Here is a 19,724-nt window from a genome sequence, read left to right on the forward strand (position 1 = left end):
ATCCTTATCACTCGCCCGCTTCATTTTCCGAGTCTTAGACCTCCTCACACCCTTGTCTCACCTCCATACCCACTTCTTCATCTCTTTTCCACCATCAACCCTTCAAAACTCCCTTTCGGAACATCTTGTAGAAACATCCTGTAGAAGCCACAAAACATCCTGTAGAACCCCTGCAGACTTCCTGTAGAAGCCCACAGAAGTGGTTTCTTGAGATCCGAGCACTGTGAAACTCTTTGGAAGGGTGCTAGGGACCCCCTAGGCCCTCTTCTAACCTTCCCAGCCTCCTGCAAGCACCTACTCCATTTCCCTTCACCAGTCAACCTCTGCACAGTAAAAAACAGTTAAAACACATGCAAGATAATTCTGACAAATTACTCAAAAATGCAAAAATATGTTTTCTTCATATCTCTCTTTATAAGTAGCTTAGTCACATACCTTTTACCTTTCTAGAAGTTAATGGCATCCATTTCTGTAGATTTCATCCTTTTACTTGCACCAGTAGGGTTAGTCGGTACAACTAGGGCTTCCTAGGGTTTGTGTTTCTTTCTAGCTTTCAACTTCTTTCTGCAAGTAGATTAGCCTTTGTTGAGTTAGTTTTCATCCATCACAGTTGAAAGCTTATTTTGAGAGCTCATAGAAGTTAGCTTAAGCTCCTAGCGCACTTGTTCCATCTGATCAAGTGACAGCCTGCGGCAAGAGCTAGTACTTGTGCATATAGCACCGTCACTTCCGAGTTTGTTACGAACTACCGGGTTGATAAAAGTAAAGAAGGCAGTCCTAGGAGTTGCAGCATTACTGTTGCAATATTGGTGCCCACTAGCGATCTCGTTTAACTAGGTCAAATTCCCTTGGTTTGTTCGAAACTTGTGTTTCAACATCCTTGGAGACTCCAGTTACTCGAACTATTTCTGGTAACCCTTCCTCTACAGAAGAAGTTCCATAGTTACAAGAGGACACTAGAACTGATCCTACTGTAATGGTAAACACATCTATTCCTGAACCAGTTCCATCTAGGATTGATTCGGAAGGTTTTAACCCTCCGACATCTATCGCTGCAGAGTGTGCACCTTCTTCGGCACTAGAAATATTTTATGGACCTGACAGTCAACCTCTTCCACCTGGACTGATTGCAATAGAAGAGATTGTAGAGGATCTTCCATCTAGTACCCCATTACATTTTGGAACTAGGATCCACCTATATCCTTCTAATTAAGAAGATAGTCAACCTTCATCACAAGTTCCTGTAGAATCGCTAGGAAGTCTTTTGGATAGACTCAATATGTCTTAACAACCATCGACATCTAGGACTGTGTCATCCGATAAAGCAGTAGCAGAACTTCCTGCCACTACTCCGACAATGTTCGCTGGGGTCGGAGTCCACCCAGGAACTGTTTCGAAAGTATGGTCTGTTCCTGTTTGTTCGTCCAGAACAATATTTGGAATTTCTTATGTTGAGTCTTAGCAAATTGATCCTCCTGAACAGTATTAATTTGGGAAGTCCAGTCTACAACGACCAATTTTTCCTTTGAACACTGGATTGCCGCCATATGGGGGTAGTATGCCTTTTCATTGTTCCCTCCAGGAGAACAACCATATGAGAGTTCACAAAAAAATTCGGGTCAAGTCGGAATTGCATCAAGTGGTTGGGTGCCAATACTGCCTCAACAACCAAGAATTGTAATGCAACCAAATCTACCTATGTCGAATATTCCCACTACACCAGCTATTATAACCGTGTCGCAAGTACAAGCGTTGCCTGTTGTATGTCAACCTCAAGTCTCTCAGGTCGTAGTACAACAACCTCTTGTCTCAATGACTCAACCATAATCGCCGACTAGTGGCTCCTTAACTGAAGCGACTCAGGCTCAAATGGGTACTATCACCCCTCATCTTGGTCAAAAATCTAGTATTGGACAACAACAAATGACTTCACAACCATGGTTGGTGCAATATCAACAACCACAATTCCGGAAAGCTCACCGAGGACCTGAGCAACAAAGCTTTGTGGGTAATGGGCAGCCGTGTATTCAAAACAGTCCACATCAATCATATCGTAATGGTTATGCCCATCAACCTTATCAAAGTTATCAGCATCAAATACATTATGCTGGTATGCAAAGACCCATTGCTCAGGCGATCCCATCTTATCCTGGGTATGCTTCACCAAACCTAAACCAACAGTTGCTTTTCGTCGCAATGTTGGAATTACCAGATCTGAATTGGCTAACAAATGATCCAATTGCTTATGCCCCTTTGTGGCTAGCGATTCCTCATAAACTTCCGTCAAATATTCCTAAATTCAATTGGAATTCAAGTGAAGATCCATCAAATCATGTGATGACTTTTCATCTGTGGTGTTCGTCCAACACTCTCAACGATGATTCGATTAGGCTTTGCCTTTTTCAGTGAACGTTAACTGGTCTGACAGCAAAATGGTACATCAAATTGCCTAGAGCTTCATTTGATAACTTAAGTGCCCTTGCCACAACCTTTTTAACCCATTTTCAGTTACCCATAAGGTACGAAATAAGAATGAAGCTTCTTACCAATTTTAAGCAAACGACAGCCACTCACATATCTGATCATATTCATGAGTGACGACATCGTCGTAGAATGGTAAAAACATATGTTCCTAATCAGCTACTAGCTGAATGGTTTATTAAGTCATTATTACCTTCTATTACAGAAGATGTGGCTAAGGGGGGTTTTGTCACTGAAGAGCAAGTCATTGCTTGTGCACAATATCTAGACTTGATTTATATTCAGTCTGGTATGCTCTATGACAAAATTTCGGATGCTCCTAGACCAAAGTTTTCCATTCCTCCTCCTCCTAAATCAAGCAAAGAATCTCATGCCGACGATGGCGTGATAGGCACAACTAGCACGAAAACCACGATGGCTACATCTAAGAAGGCCCATATGGTTTCTAGTCAAAATGAAAATGAATAACTTCTTACCTCAGATGTTAATGCCGTGGCGACCGACAAAGGCAAAGAACCGAAGCAGTGAGGGGGCAAGGAGAAAGGGAAAAGCAAAAAGAAGAAACAGGATGATTCGTCTCCTGAAAAATCTTCTGCAAACCCTTCTGGACAAAACAAACCTAATCAGCCATGTCTCATATGCGATGAGGACCATTGGATGAGAGATTGTCCATATAAACCCGAAGAAAGAAAATCTTTAAGAATTCAAGAACTTCAGTGGTATTGACTGACCCGTTTCCAAACCTAGAAACCAATCAAGTTGCTAGTGACAATGCTTCCCCATCCCAAGTGCTTATGTTGTCCATTTCAAAACAACAAAATGATGCTTTGATATCGACAAGGAATAAAGATTACGAGAATCCACAGCGGTCGAACAACAAGGCTGCAGATCAACCTAGTAGTTCGACAACAACTTCAACCTAAGTTATGCCACCCATCATTCTTGAGCTAACAATAAAGCCGCCAAAGGGAGTAGTACACAAATCAATGTTTAATCCTCGTGCCCAACCAGCACAGAATTATAATATAATAGAGGATCTAGCCCAATCGCCATCTGCTATGTCGACACTTGAAGTATTGCCAAATTGCCCCTCCCAAATGCAAGCTCTATTATCAACAATAGGTGGGATTGACCCAACGGATTCCAATCTGGTGGCCTTTAACCATAAAGGATTTGAACCTCAGTTACTAGCTCAACTCGCTTTCCTCATCCAAGTGAAGGCCCTCAACAAAACTGTTCATCGAACAATTATTAATGAGGGGGCATCTACCTACATTATGTCAATGAGTTGCTGGAAAACCTTAGGATCACCACCCTTGTCAAGATCATCAATGACATTAAAAGCATTCGATGGACAAACATACACCCCGTACGGGATTTTAAGTAACTTACAAGTTGAACTGGGGGGCAAAACAGTAGAAATTGACATCGAAGTTATCGATGGAAACCTCGATTACAATATCTTACTAGGAAGGCCCTGGATTTATGCCATGGCTACTGTTGTATCAACTTACTTTAGGAAGATTGAATTTCCTTTCCAAGGAGGAATTACAATCATTGATCAACAAACCTTTCTTCCCAACATTTCACAAGTTATAGAAAGCATTCCAATGATCCATGGAAGCTCTCATTTGCTTCAAAATGTCGGAGTAGGCCTACTGAAAGACCCTACCTTGATGGGTACTTTTTCCCTACCGCCTCTGAGTAATCTAGCGGAAGTGGCAAAAATAGGAACTTGCAATATGATATCTTCCATTTAGAAGATTTCCAAACATTTTGTTAGCATGGATCATCAACAGGTTTTTCCTCCAAGCCCAATAGAGATTTTGTAGCAATCAATTTTCTCAGCCTGGGCGGCAAACCCAAATCAACGCTCATCGAGTGTTTAGGTGGATAGGTCAAAGTAATATGGCACCTCTTCAAATCCTTGGTCACATGTACATTCTACAGAAGAAGGAATTATTCAGTCGATGATGATAGGAGAGGCACCATGGGAAGATTACCACCATCGTTCCCATCTTCCAGATTACAACGAAGATTATTCCAATGACCTTGATCATCCTTCAGTTTTTGACTTTCTATCAAATACTATAGATAGGGTGGACTCCGAGTGAAACCTGTCCAATATTGAAGAATATATCACCATAAATGTCTCGATCAAACCTAATGTTGTAGAGAGTATTCATGTCGGAAAATCTTCTTCTTCTCCAGAACTAGAAATATATTGCGCTCTCTTTCATGAATTTAGAGATGTCTTTGCATGGTCATACGAATAAATGCCAGACATCGACTCAGGCATAGTTGAGCACAAAATCAAAATGTATCCAGATGTCAAATTGGTACGACAACGGCTTCGGTAGGTGCACTCGAAGAAAGCCGTTGCCATCAAGGTGGAAGTTGAAAAACTTTTATATGTTGGTTTCATTTACCCGGTTCCTCTAACTGATTGGGTATCAAATATTGTTCCTGTAAAGAAAAAGCAAGGAACGATTAGAGTGTGTGTTGATTATAGGGATGTAAATAAAGCTTGTCCAAAGGACAACTACCCTACACCCTTCATCGACTAGATAATTGATGAATGTGCCAGATGTGAAATCTTTTCGTTTATGGATGGATTTTCTGGGTATAATCAAATAAATATCTTCCCACATGACCAGTTGAAGACTGCATTTATATGTCTGTGGGGCACATTTTCCTATCATAAATTACCTTTCGGTTTAAAGAACACAAGGGAAACCTTTCAGAGGACTATGAATTATTCCTTCCATGACATCAAGAACATCATTCAACCATATCTCGATGATCTTCTAGCTCATTTGCGAAAGAGGACTGATCATCCATGGCATTTGAGAGCTATATTTCTATGTTGCCAACACTACAAGATATGAATCAATCCACACAAGTGTGTGTTTTATGTTGGTTCTGGTCATTTACTTGGCTTTGTGGTTTCTAAGGATGGAATTTGACTCGACCCATGTTAGGTTCAGGCAATCATCGATATGCCTCCACCTTCAAATTTGCTTTAGATTCAGAAACTCCAAGGGAAAGTGAACTTTCTGAGGAGGTTCATTCCAAATTACGCCGAACTTGCTAAAGGTTATACACGTCTTTTGAAAAAAGAAGTACCCTTCATCTGGGATCAGGTTGTGCAAGCTTTGTTTGATGCTCTAAAGGAATCCCTAATAAAAGCATCATTGATGTACACTCCTGATTATAAAAAATACTTTAACCTATATCTAGTTGCAGCAAATACAACCATCACAATGGTTTTAGTTCAAGAAGAAAATGGAATTGAGCATCCTATCTATTATTTAAGACGAAACTTAAATGATATAGAAGGTAAATACTCCTATGTTGAAAATTTGGCTCTCGCAGCTGTTCAAGCAGTACAAAGATTTCGACACTATATCCTCTTTCGCAAAACTATTATTTTATCAGATTGCAACCCAATGACTTACATTCTGTCGTGTTAGTTACTTGGGGGAAAATATTCGAAATGGATAGCTATTTTGTAAGAGTTTGATCTAGAATTTATATAATCCAAATCAAAGAAATCTCTAGTTTTCGTGGAGTTATTATGTGATTTCCCATTGTTGTCCAACGATTCAACATCCAAAGCAATAATCATGGATGAATCTTTGTTTCTGATATCATCAAGCGATCCTTGGTATAAAGATATAATCATCTATCTCCAAACCCAAACATACAGGCCTAATACCTCTCACTCTGAACAACAACGTAATCGATACCAAGCAAAATACTACATGATCATCAGTGATACGCTTTACCGTCACGATATCGATACAGTTTTGCGAAGGTGCCTCACCCATGAGGAGGCTAAAAAAGTCCTAAATGATTTCCATTCAGGTTCATGTGGAGGACATCAATCTGGTTATGCTACGGCACAAAATATTTTATGAGCAGGTTACTTCTGGCCAACAATGTTCAAAGATTGCATAACCGTAGTCAGAAGTTGCCATGCTTGTCAAATCTTCGCCCGCAAAACCAGAATACCACCCGCACCTTTGCAACCAGTAGTTGTTGTTGGGCCATTCGCCAAATGGGGCATAGACTTCATGACATGTAACCCCACCTTAGCTGGGGGACATGGGTATATCATAGTCGCAGTTGACTATTTTACAAAATGGGCCAAGGCAATGCCTACATTAAACAACAACCGCGAAATGGATGCTCTTTTCTTTTTTAATCATGTAGTCTCTAGGTTTGGTGTTCCACAGGCTATAGTCACAGATCATGGATCTCATTTTTGCAATCACATGATGGTCGAATTGGCTGCCAAACTAGGATTGTCACACGACAGTTCTACTCCGTATTATCCGCAAGCTAACAGATAAGTTGAGACCATCAACAATGTCCTAAAGCGCATGCTGCAAAGGATGATCGGAGTCCACAAACAGAGTTGGAACCTAATCTTGTACTCAGCCTTGTGAGCATACAGAACCTCGGTAAGAAATTCAACCAGGTTTACACCCTTTCAGCTGGTGTATGACCTGGAAGCTATCTTACCAATTCAATGTAAGATTTCATCTCTCAAGCTCGCAATCGACCTTCTCCCCGGAACTTCAAAGGAAGAGGCTCATTTCTTGGAACTAATCCAATTGGATGAAACCCATTGTGATGCCACCTTGGCTAACGAAGCCCATAAGAAATGAGTTAAGGCGCAGTTTGACAAAAATGTCAAGCCCTGTGTCTTCTCAAAAGGTGACCTGGTCTTGCTTTACGATCAGGAATCTGATAAATTGGGAGCAAGTAAGTTCCAATCTTTGTGGATGGGTCCCTACATTGTTAAACAAGTGTTAGAAAAAGAAGCCTATGAGCTAGTATATTACGATGGAATTCCACTGGCACAACCCCGAAACAGGTTATACCTTAAGCGCTACTATGATTGACTAGGTGTAGTAACCTCTTTATATGCTTTTGTTACATTTTTTTTTCGTCAAGAGTGATCTTTTTGGTTAGGTAATCCATTCTTTCATTTGTTGTAGATTTCGAACGTATTGGAATCATTCATTGGATATGTCGACGGAGCTAGTTGTAGTACACAAAACCTATCTTCTGCATCCTGGGCCATTTTTTATCGAAGCAGCAAGTTAGTGAGTTTCAGAGGAGTATGTATTGGTCGATCAACGAACAACATCGCTGAGTATAGTGCGTTGATATAAATTCTCTCTAATGCCATTGCGCATGGCATACGCCGACTTTTTGTCAGGCTAGACTCACAACTTGTCATCCTACGGCTTACTGGCATATATTCTGTTCGGAATCCAACTATCTATCGTATGTTCCTAAGGGTCAGGATTTTGGAAAGGCAGTTTGATTCTATTCAATATCAACACATTTCCAGAAACTTAAACACATTAACTCATTCATTAGAAAATTATATGTTAGATAGACATTTGCAGCATTTATAAAAGAAAGCATTTCAATCAACATTTGCATCAGGGTCATATAACTTAACCAAAATAAAGCTCCGAAAATCAAAAATATATATAACTGTTTATAGTTTATCAAAGATGTTCTGTGTCCAAGACAAAATCGGTCACATGACCCAAAAAATCAAAAATGTAGAGAAGCACCCTAGACTAATGGTGCTGGTGATAAAAAGTCACCGCCTGTGCGATCATGCGTAAGAGCCTAGTCCATCGACTTGGCATGCCAATAGTATGGCGCTGTAATCTCAAAGGTAACTCGTCGGTCCTCACATCCTGGATACCAAGGGTGAGACCCTCAATACGATCCTGCAATAATGCAAGGGTCTCGGCTACATCTAGATCGTGGAAGGTAGCCCTCCCTACAGCCTCTCCTATTGGAATGACAGTTGCTACCCTCAAGCGCACTGCTGGTCGTACGGGTCCAATATCTACATGAATATATGAATTTGATTAGTCTTGATAGCATTGAAAGACATCAGAACATTATAAAAATAATAAACAGGGATATGGTCAGAAAATTTACGTATAACACCCCACTGCTCGCCGGCCGGTAGCACCAAATCTGGGTCACCCCGGAAATCCATCCTAGCATTTGGATACTCAGCAAGGACCATCTCCTGACGGTTGAACCACTGAAAGAAGGCATCAAAGAATGAAATCTGCAACTCACCAGCATGTCTAGCCATAAGATCGACCCATCTCTACATTCGTGGTTCCGTCGGTATTAGCGGTCCAAGTGAAATGTACTATGGCTGCATCAGTGGCATCTTCCCCAAGGCAAAGGCAGTGAGAATAGAACCATAACCAAAGTTCTTAGACCTTCTGTTCTTCACCTTAGAGAGCCTTTCTTTTATAACTTGAAGTACTGCATCACGCCAGTTGAATACCTTTGGTTCAAGGCATTCCAGAGCATACTGCATATAGGACTTGTTGGCCAAATGACGAGCCAAACTACCAGCCAATCTAGCAAAGGTGAATAAGATAGTCCTCAAGGACCGGTCAGTGACATCTCGAATACTAATCTTGTTGTCCCTGCTCGGCTGAGATCCATCTCTATAGAATCGGCGAATATAATCCCTCACGGATTCACCTCCACGGGCAGATCCTGATAGTGAGGGAGGCGCACCACGCCTCAATAAATCGATCAAGAAGTAGATATCCTCAACTGTCAAAGGGATGGATTTACCTCGAACTTGGAACACTTGGTTGGTAGGATCCCATGCATCGAGAAAATATTGCAACAAATTGATTTGTTTCCTCATGCTGGATATGCGGAAGAATTTGAGCAAACCACAGTTCCGCAAAGCAGTCACCGTACCCAGATCATGTAAAGCAACCATGTCCTCTTCTTCATGCTCGTGTTCACACCATGTAACAACCATCTTGACCCAATGAATCTCTGAAAATCAAACAAGCGAGGAATTAGGATCCTGATTAAAGCAAAAACAGGCAAAAATTTCCATGAAAAACAGTGCATAAACTTGCCATTTGCACCCATTGCACCCCAGTTGTGTACAGGGTGAGATGCATCTTGACTGGCCAATGGCTAGCTCAGTATGTATTGCACCTTTCGATATACATTGGATGCGATGGGGAGAGAACGAATTGTTCAAACCCGAGAGGCCTAAAAGAATAGGAAAGCATGCTCAAAATCAGAAAAGGAAAAAAATGAAATTAAAGAGCTCAAGGTTAGCTCCTACCTGGTCCAGACAGCGTTGAAAATAGTCCACAGAATTTCCCGGAATCAACTAGTGAAAATCAAAGGGGGAAACTCCTCCAGAGCTCCAAAAATCCCAATTTCGAATGAAATGGTAAAAATGAGAGGTAAAAACTATTTTTATGTTACTATTCACATAGTTCGAGTAAAATATGGTTGTTTAACTCATTTTTCAAGCATGTATTCACATTTCTAATCAATTTGACAGAGTAATTGAACAGGAAACATGACCGTCAAAAGAACATAGTGTTAATGGTGAAATCAACGTCTTTGACTATTATCACGAGCAGTTTTACGCAAAGTTCAAGCTCGTTAAAAAATAAACCTCGCCATGAGTAGTTTTACGTGAAGTTCAAGCTCATAAAAAATACACCTAGCAATGAGCAAATGTTTCCATAGAGTTCAAGCTCATTAAAAATGAACCCCACCTCCGGTAAATAAGCATTTTGCTTGCATGACTATCAACTTTTGAACCTTGGTCGTGTTCTTACCATCACCTCCACTCATTTTTAGCCGATCATATGCCTCCATTTGATTGTTTACCCTTTTGAGGAACAGCTGCGATGAGTGATTCTATTAGCCACCCTCTTTCCATTGCCATGATTGGAACATTCCAAACCTTATCTGGAACCAGTTGCTATCCAAAACATCACTCATTCCTCAAAAAACGAGTCTCCTTTAAGCTCTTTTCATCTGACTTGTAAAATATGAAAAGATTGTTGAGAAATTGGCCTCTCCAACTCGTTAAAGTGGCCGGAAGTGCTATCCCTCCTCTAGATTTTAATCTTTTTGGACCTGAGGGATTATTACACAAAAAGATCGAGCGCTTGTCTTGTTCGGCTCATTAAAACTATCGAAAAGTCATCCCTTTAGTATTATTTTACACTTTTTCAGACTTAAGGGATTACATTACGAAAAAGGACCACTTGAGTTGACTTTCCATCCCCTTTAGACTCTCTAAAATAGAAAAGGACCGAGTTATCTTTGTTGTTAAACTCATTAAAACAATAGTGACAAACTTGTCCATGCAGACAAGAGCGAGTTTCACTGTCGCTAGGCTTGTTAAAACATAGCGACGGGTTTGCTTGAAGGGAAAATTATAGAACAAGGATATGTTATCCTCCTTAAGATTGACAAAAATAAGGAGGTACTGGTCAGCAATGACTAGGGAAAAAGAGAAGAAAACTTGAATAACTTCATTGGTAGCAGGTCGCTCTTGAACATGACACTTCACTCTGTCACCATGACTGAGTCAGGTTGGGTTATTCCGTTCACCGGTCACATCACCATTTGTCCACCATACCATCCAACTTGGGGTTAACGCTACCAATCCATTTCAGTGTCACTGATATGTTCAAGAGAAGTCGCTCAGAGAATTCACCAACCTAGCTAACGTCTCATCCGCTACAATACCTTCACTCTCCATTTTTTTCATGATTGCCACCCTGAACCATGTATCATCATATCGTTTTCACCTCCACAAAATCATTTGCTTTGTTCCATGTTGTAGATGTGGGATTCATTAAGGCCCTCCTATGACGGGTCACTTCTTGTCGACATCAACTCATTATCTAAGAAGTTGACTTAGGGACAACCCTTTCAGTACTTTGAAAATTGCATGCCTCAATGGCAAGTTTCTCACTTCCGGTGACAGGTTTATGTCAATGGCCTTGGACCGAAAGATTTTACGTGGTGTTAGACATCAGCTCATGTATTCACATCTCGTGAATTGTACTATAGTACCTTGAGGGTCATCATCATTATCAGTGATTCCTCTCGCGCATGTTAACGACTTACATCATTGGTTGGTAATCAGGTGATGTCTTTCCATGTTCGACATCAGAACATCCTTCCACATGGATTGATTTGTACTTTGGGTGAAGATTGAATGAGTTTGAAGACCCCGGATCTAGTTTCATCCATCTGGGCTGCAATATATTCAAGAAAATAAAGACATCAAATGTACATCATTGCTACACAGATAATCGTCCAAACTAAAGGATGACGACTCTACCAGAATCATCAGTCTGTGACAGACGATTGTCTGTCTTATGTACATGAATATGAATTTATAAAGCTGAGCATGGGAATGCCCGCGTCAACTAGATCATGAAAATATTGTGAAGATAATGAATTGTATTGTATCTTATTACAGGTCACCTTCCAGTTCAAAAAACTTTGAATCCTCATTATAAAGCATTTCACCCGACATCAAAAGGATTTATGACCTCAGGCTTCAGGGGGCAACTATTATATACATATTTGGGCACTGCAACCCCAATCACATATGTCCATAAACCAAGGGCTTCTAAACCCCTAAAAGTGTTGTTTCATACCCTAAAGGAACAAGGTCAGTTGATTACATCATCTCCTAGGTGTTCTCCATGAAAAACTACTCAGAACTGGTCAAAACAGGACCATACAGACTGCTCCATGCATAGGGTATGATGCATCTCACCTATTACACATGAGGGCTGCAATGCATACTAGAAATCCCTTCTATAGGATGTGATGAGCGAGAGCAGACAAATGGCAAAAGGAGTGTGCTAGGTGGAAACCTAGAGAATATTCTAGAAACTGCTCATATGACACTCGCCTCTCTGAATTCGCCCAAGGATGAGTAAGAGATTTGAAATATTCAAGTGGAACCAAGAACTATCAGTGAAATGACACTAATCAAAATCCCAGAAGCTGACTCACTCTCCTGAAAACATCTATATATGGATCCCTCATCCTAGAGATCGAAGAGGGTGGAATTTTTTAATTTGCAAGGAAGTGTTGTTGGTTTCTCTTTGAAGACATTGTTGGGTGATATTGCTTTATATGAGGTGAAGAGGGCTTTCATGCTGGGAGGATGATGTTGGATAAGACAGCGTGGTTGTAATCCTCTCTTCTACTACTTCCATCAATAAATCTATTTGAGTTTTCTTCCATATGCTTGTATATCTCTGAATCGTGTTTATGTGTGCATTTACATGGCTAATGTACATCTGATCCTACATTATTTATGGTTATAGATCTCTATGCTTTGATGGTATTTTGCTGCCTCAGCGCTATAGGTGTTCTTTGAAGCGGGACAACTGAGGAAGGAGTGGCGAAAGCTCTATCAAAGGAGAGAGGAAACAAGAAAGGAGACTAGCGAAAGACTGAGGTTGGTGCTCTCTGCTTCTCTCTCATCTATCTCTCATAAAGGAAAACACAAGTAACTTTAATCTCTTTGTTTCTAAGATAGCTACCCATCTTAGTGGCACTAGCAGCTCTGAATAGACACTAGTTTTCCCGATAACACCAATGCTGCCATTAGAATGAAACCACTATTAAGTGAAAGCTGCCCGTTAGCTATTGAATATTATCTATTAGCTAATGAATTATGAAAGCAATATATATGAACATTGCTCTCCAAATGCATAATGCAGCTCCAGTAACATTTTACATTGCTCAAGTAACATTTAATGTTGCTCCTAAGTGTGTTGTTGCAAGTTTAATGCCGCTAATGGATATTAACGTTGGTTCTACAAGAACAATAATGTTAAGTTTAGTTCATTTGCTTTGTAATGCAATTATGTATATGAATATCTTCAACAAGATTTGGCCAACACATTATAAGTGGAAGTTATATATGTTGCTCCAAATAATAACCAACGTTGCCCCAACATGTGATTACAATTATATTGTATGTAGTCAAAACTTTGATTACAAATTTTGCTTGCTAGCTAGAAAATAAAAACTCTCTTGATTTTTATTATTGGCTGGATAGTAAAAAATCATTTGACTTTTATTGTTGGATTGATAGTAAAAAACCATTGCATACAATTTTTTTTATTCCTAGCTCGACAGTAAATGTAACTAAAAAAAATGTATTTCTAAGCAATAAATGTGTATTACCAACCCAAAAATGTATTAATGTTCCAATAGCATTAATGCTCTAATTGTATTTGTAATATATCAAACCATTAGTTTTTTGGATCTTCAAGGTACTCATTCAAAATATCGGGTTGTGTTATTCCTTCTTGTGCCAATAGATTTGTATAGTTACTTTAGAGACAAGTGAGTAAGATTAATATTCAATGAGAATATAACACTAAGAGTATTACAACACATAAAAAAGGATATAACCCCAATTAATGAGGGTACTAGCAATATTTATTGCTTATGTCACTATCATGTGTTTCTCTATCTCTTGTTATCTCTACTCCTATCAATTTTGCATAGTAAAAATTATACTTATGTTCTCTGCTTTACTTTCTAACTTAGACTTTGTCTGTCATTGTGACCTCATATGCAATAGTTCTTTGGGTTCCATCCTTGCGATCCTGTTGTAGATTATATATACACATTCTTCTGGTAATTTAGTTCTCTTTAGGCTAAAGAATTTTTTTCTTTTCTCTTCATGTGGATGATTTGTTCTGAGACTTTTGTTTTAGTATTAGAAGCTTACACCAAAATATCTATGTCAAGGTCATTCAAAGTCTATTGGTCATTTCTACCAATTCAAATTTGATATTTTTTCCATCTTTTCAAAAAAAATTCTCTTGTCGTCAATTCATACAAAATGGATATGGATCAATTCTTTATTTTTAGGGGTTAGCCTTATTTTCATTTGCATAGGTTATGGTATCCTATTATGCTCGTTTTTCTTTGCACTTCCTCTGCAATTGAAGTGTCTTTTGATAATTCTATTGCAATGTTAGTAACTAATAGATCATGAAACTTCCCACAAACCTTGGGATTTCACATTATCTAATTTTGGGCTCATTGGGTCTACAATTGTGCACAGAAACCAATTGAATGGAGAAATCTGTCTAATTTCAATCTCAGGAGCTTCCCTCATCTTTTGAATCATCCACATCATCTGAAATAGTTATTGTGACCAAATGCTTTGTATTTTTTTATTGTGTTTTCTTTGTTTTCAATTATATTATTTTTATATGGCATTTGTCAACTCCATAAAAAGTAGTGAAAAATATATTTTTTCTCTTTACTTTCAATTACCTTATCTCTATATAAAGTGGTTGTGAATTAACTTGAAAATCTAAGTATTTTATTTATGATGTACATTGATTTTTTTGTTATTATAATTTTTTGTTAATTCTTTATTGAAAGTATTGTTTTATTATTTTTAAATATAACATTATGATATAAAGTGTTTTTTATTTAAAATGGATATTGGAATAGTTTATTTGATTGATACCATATTTTTATGTCAATAGCATATTTTTATTTTACATATTACATGTTCACTAAACCTAGAATGAATATTTTATTTATGGATAACAATATTCATTTTTTTTTTTTAATATCAACATTATTTTATTATTTTTAAATCTTTGGTCTTGTAGTGCACCTCTCAACTATAAATGTTCGTAAACAATATTTGTATAATAAGAATTCTCTCTCATATATCTCATATAATAAGAATATCCCCCTGTACAATATTTCATTTTTATAAAAAAAATTGTTAATAATATTTAAAATGTTACCTATCAACTCCATATTAAGACAAAAACATCACAAATCTAAGCTATTAATGGAATAAAAAAAATCTCTATAGATAAATTTGATATTAAACATTTTTTTATTATTGATATATCCTAAATGTTATATATCAACTTGATACTAAGAATGGAATAAATTACATATATTTCTTACAATAAAAAATGAATATATAAAAAATAAATAAATAAATTGTTTTTTTTTTAATATAAAGTTACATAAAACTATATTATTTAATATGGTCATTAAAATATTTTATTTATGGCTCCTACCAATACTTTTTCATTATAAATTGTTATATTCCATAAATTATATATATATATATATATATATATATATATATATATATATATATATATATATATATATATATATGACAAATGAAGTGGTGACTAATTAGATAGATATACATATATATTTCTTTATTCTCAATTATTTTGTAAGTACTTTATCTTTATACAAAGTCTATGCCAAATTAAAGTATATTATTTTTATATATCATATGTCATCTCATATAAAGTGGTGACCAATTATATATATATTATCAATTATTTTATCTTTATATAAAGTAGATTCCAAACTAAAGTGAAATATTGAAGTATTTTATTTATGGTACCAAATTTGGTGTTACATGAGAGTAAATATGCATATAATGAAACCCTATTGTTAACTAAAGCGTTCAATACACCAAACTTTAATATATTTATGTAAAACATCTATTATATCTACTAGATTTATGTAAAACATTTTTTTTTATAGATTTTAAATAATAAAATCTATTTTATGTAATCCAAAAATTAGAACAAAAAAAAAGGCATAGAAAAGAATTTAGAATTTAGTTCATTTAGATTTAAATAAAAATATTAAGAATGGATGTCAAAATTGTGTTGATAGTAAACCATCTAAAATTTCTTATTAATTTAATTTTTTGTTTACAATATATAATCTATTTTATGTAATAGATTTAAATAATACGTTTCATTCATTTTGATTTGATATAAAATACTTGTATATTAAAATTTTGTTTTTTGATTTGATATAAAATATTTGTATATTTCTTTTTTTTGAATTAGACTAATTCTATTAATCAAAAATATGGTACAAGATGATACAATCAAGAGAGACAAAAAACCGACAACCGGAAACGATAGGACTATCAACCTCAGTTCCGGAGAAGGAGTGAAACAAGCAAGAAGCTACAACATATGGCTGGAAGCCAAAAGACTGACTTCCACCCAGAATGGGCAGACGCCTCAACACGAAGCTTTTTCGCTTTCCTTTTTTTGACTTCGACCCAACCATCCTGGGGTGAATGAGCAATAACAACTTGAAGATTGGGGATCTCCACCGAGGGGCCGTCCTTTTCTAAATCAGAGTAGGAGGTCAAATGGAAGCATTTCTGGGCAATGACTGTATCGGAGAAATGCGCCTGAACATTGATGGAAGGGACCATGGAATGAGGGGCTTGATCCAAATCAGTATCACTACCTTCATCTTCAGAACTAGAGGAATCAGAATCCATGATTGGAGGTGGAGAGCAAGGATCCCATCGTTTGGACTTGGGCTTGGAGAGGTTATCCTTATCCTTTTTTGTCGGGAGAGAGGGGCACATGCTCTGCAGATGCCCTTATTGGTGGCAATGGCAGCAATGGAATGCAGTGTTTTCGTAATCCAGTGTCTGGGTCCAAACATAGTTGTTTACCTTGAGATTGATTTGTTCTGGAAGTCATTTGCTCAAATCTAGCTCTACACATATTCTGGCATATGTGTAGAGACCTTTATGTTCCTGCCAGAAATCTGCCATAATGAAACTACCAAAGGTGTTGCCTATGGCTTCAAAGACAACACCATGCCATAAGTGGGTAGGCAAGTTTGGAATCTTGATCCATACAGGTGTCTTGGTAATGACAGCAGTTGCTGGATCAAAATTTGGGAACCAAGGAGTCAAGAAGAGCCCTGCAGTTCCCATGAACCAAGGGCCCTCTTCTAAAGCCTTTTCATAATGCTTACTGTCATAAAATAGAACAATGAAGTATCCTTTTGAACAGAAATTGATCTTGCAATGATGAGTCCAGTTTGCATGGATCCATGCATAGAGATCCTGAGATCACGGCCACAGTCCGTTAAATCTGCAAATGATGGCTCTTTCTGCAAATTCTTGGAGCAGGTTTGCAGGACCTTCATTGGTGATTTCAACAGAGGGAACTTCCTCTATCTTGTCAACCAAAAAAGGCTTAGGTTTAAGATCTACCAGGGGTTTGAGATTCTCAGAGTGTACTGCATCTTTGTAAGAGAAAGGAGGAGCAGGGGATGACTGTTCCGCTGCACCTCCTCTCAAACAAAGGGATAACACCAAAGAGTTGTTTCTGGTAATGCTGTAAGAAGAGAGGGGAAGAAGGTCTTCAAGTTGTTTACCTTGAAAGAGAAGTCTCTGAAGGCCTGAAGGGATCCCAATCCGCCGATCTAGATCCAGCTTGAGATCCAACACCAAATCTGAAGAACTGACCCATTGCAGGATGGTTCTGCCTGAAGGTAGAGAAATTTGGATCTGAAAGGAGTCAAAGAAGTGCCCAGACATAGTGCCAGGGCCTCTTGTGTGTCCGAGAGAAAATCTGCCATGGTGCTGATAGGGAGGGGATTTCTCCGGGGAACTAGATCTTGAATTCGCTAGATCTAACCCTGAGATTCTACTCTGAGTCGTTTGCTCACCTCTAGACAGCTTATGCAGTGATTGGGCTTCCAGATCTGGCCAACATGGGGGTCAAACTTTAGTATGCGGGTCTAAATCGAAGAGTCCAGGGCTCGATCTATGCAACATACCCCGGATCAAGGCATAAGTTGCCCAATCGGGGCTCATCAGCGGCCTCTCAAACAGGTAGAAAATAAGATCTGCATCGTAGAGGTGCCTCATCCACGAGCATTTCTGAAGCAAAGCCGCCCCTTTTAATACGAGCGGGAGAATCTCAGTTATATTCGCCGCCTGTATAAACTTGATATGCAGCAGATCCGGCCGGATTCGCTCCTCTGTGTTTCTAATAAACCCTAACGGTAGCGAATAACCTAAAACCCTTACTCTCATCGGCGCGAAGATGACCAGTGTGAATCCTACGATATCAGTCTTCTGGCCTGTGGTATCATCATGGGCTTGGCAGACATGGGTAAGGCGAAGAGCCATTGCCGTCGCAGGGATCCTTTCCACGAGATGTTATTCCTCCCTCATTGCTACAGATAAATATTTGTATATTAAAAGTTTGTTCATTTAGATTTAAATAAATAAATTGGGAATCCATGTAAAATCTGTATTAATAATAAATTATGTTAATTTATTATTAATTCAATTTATTGTATTCAATATAAAATATCTAGAATATATTAAACATGAATATATTAATATCTATTTTGTATTAATATTAAACATCAATATCTCTTTTAATGTTAATTAATATTAATATTAATATTATTATTTATACATTCTTATTATTTATTATTATTATTATTATTAAATATAGATATTAATGTTAAAGATAGAAATATATGTAAAAATATATTTTGCATCTATACATTGATGTGAATATTTTTTTATGTAAATATTTTTATTAAACATTTTACTTAATAGATTTAGCTTTATTTGGGTTCATTGATGTTAGGATTAAAATATTTGTTAATTTTATATCATTTGCTTCATGTAGCATTGTCTTAATTTATAACATTAGGTTTTGAAGTTTGGGTTTTCTAACATTAGAAAAAATTAGTTTAATGTTAATATTTATATTCAAAATGAAAAATTTATATCGATATTATAAATATATATGTAGAAACATTATAACATCAATAATAAACATAGACCTTATAGTTTTACTAACATTAATAATCTTGGATTATAGAGGTTAGGTTTAAAAAAATGTGGAACTTTGTTCAATGTTGTAATAATGTTATGATTTCTCATTTGATTTTATACAATCTATATATGTGAAGTTTTTCTATATGTGTAGATGGTAAATTATGTATGTAGGTTAATTTTAATTTTATTCAACATTAAATTGTTTTGTTGATATCAAATGTGTTTTTCTTTTTTTTGTTAGGTGATTTCATTGTTTGATCATGGATCTAGCTATTTGGAGTTTTCTTCCATTCAAAATACTTGAAATTGTCTTCCTCTAGCTCCCTTTATCGATTGTTATAAATTTTAGCAGTGTTTGTAAGAAATGGAAAAATGTTTTGCAAAACCCTTCTTTCTTATTAGGTTGCAATCATGTCTCTATGAACGAATTTGGATTTATGGTTCCTTTCCTCAATGGTGAAGACAATTATTTTACTGTTGAATACCTTACTAAGACTGGCCACATATCTCATTTTCATTTGTGATTCATAGATTGAAGATATAGAGTAGAGTCTACTATTGGACCAATGGTGGTTTTATCCTTACCAAGAGAAATCTCCCATACACACAACTATTTTTTAACGAATCCATTTACAAAGGCCTTTAAAAACATAGGGCCAATACGAATTGGAGACTGGGGATTCTTTTCATTATTGGAAAATGTAAGAAACCAAAAATATGACCGGGTTATTCTAAAACA

Source organism: Pinus tabuliformis, chromosome 7 (assembly GCF_031772625.1).
Source record: "Pinus tabuliformis cultivar Carrire ecotype Pingquan chromosome 7, CPIR1, whole genome shotgun sequence".
In the NCBI taxonomy this organism is placed as follows: Eukaryota; Viridiplantae; Streptophyta; class Pinopsida; order Pinales; family Pinaceae; genus Pinus; species Pinus tabuliformis.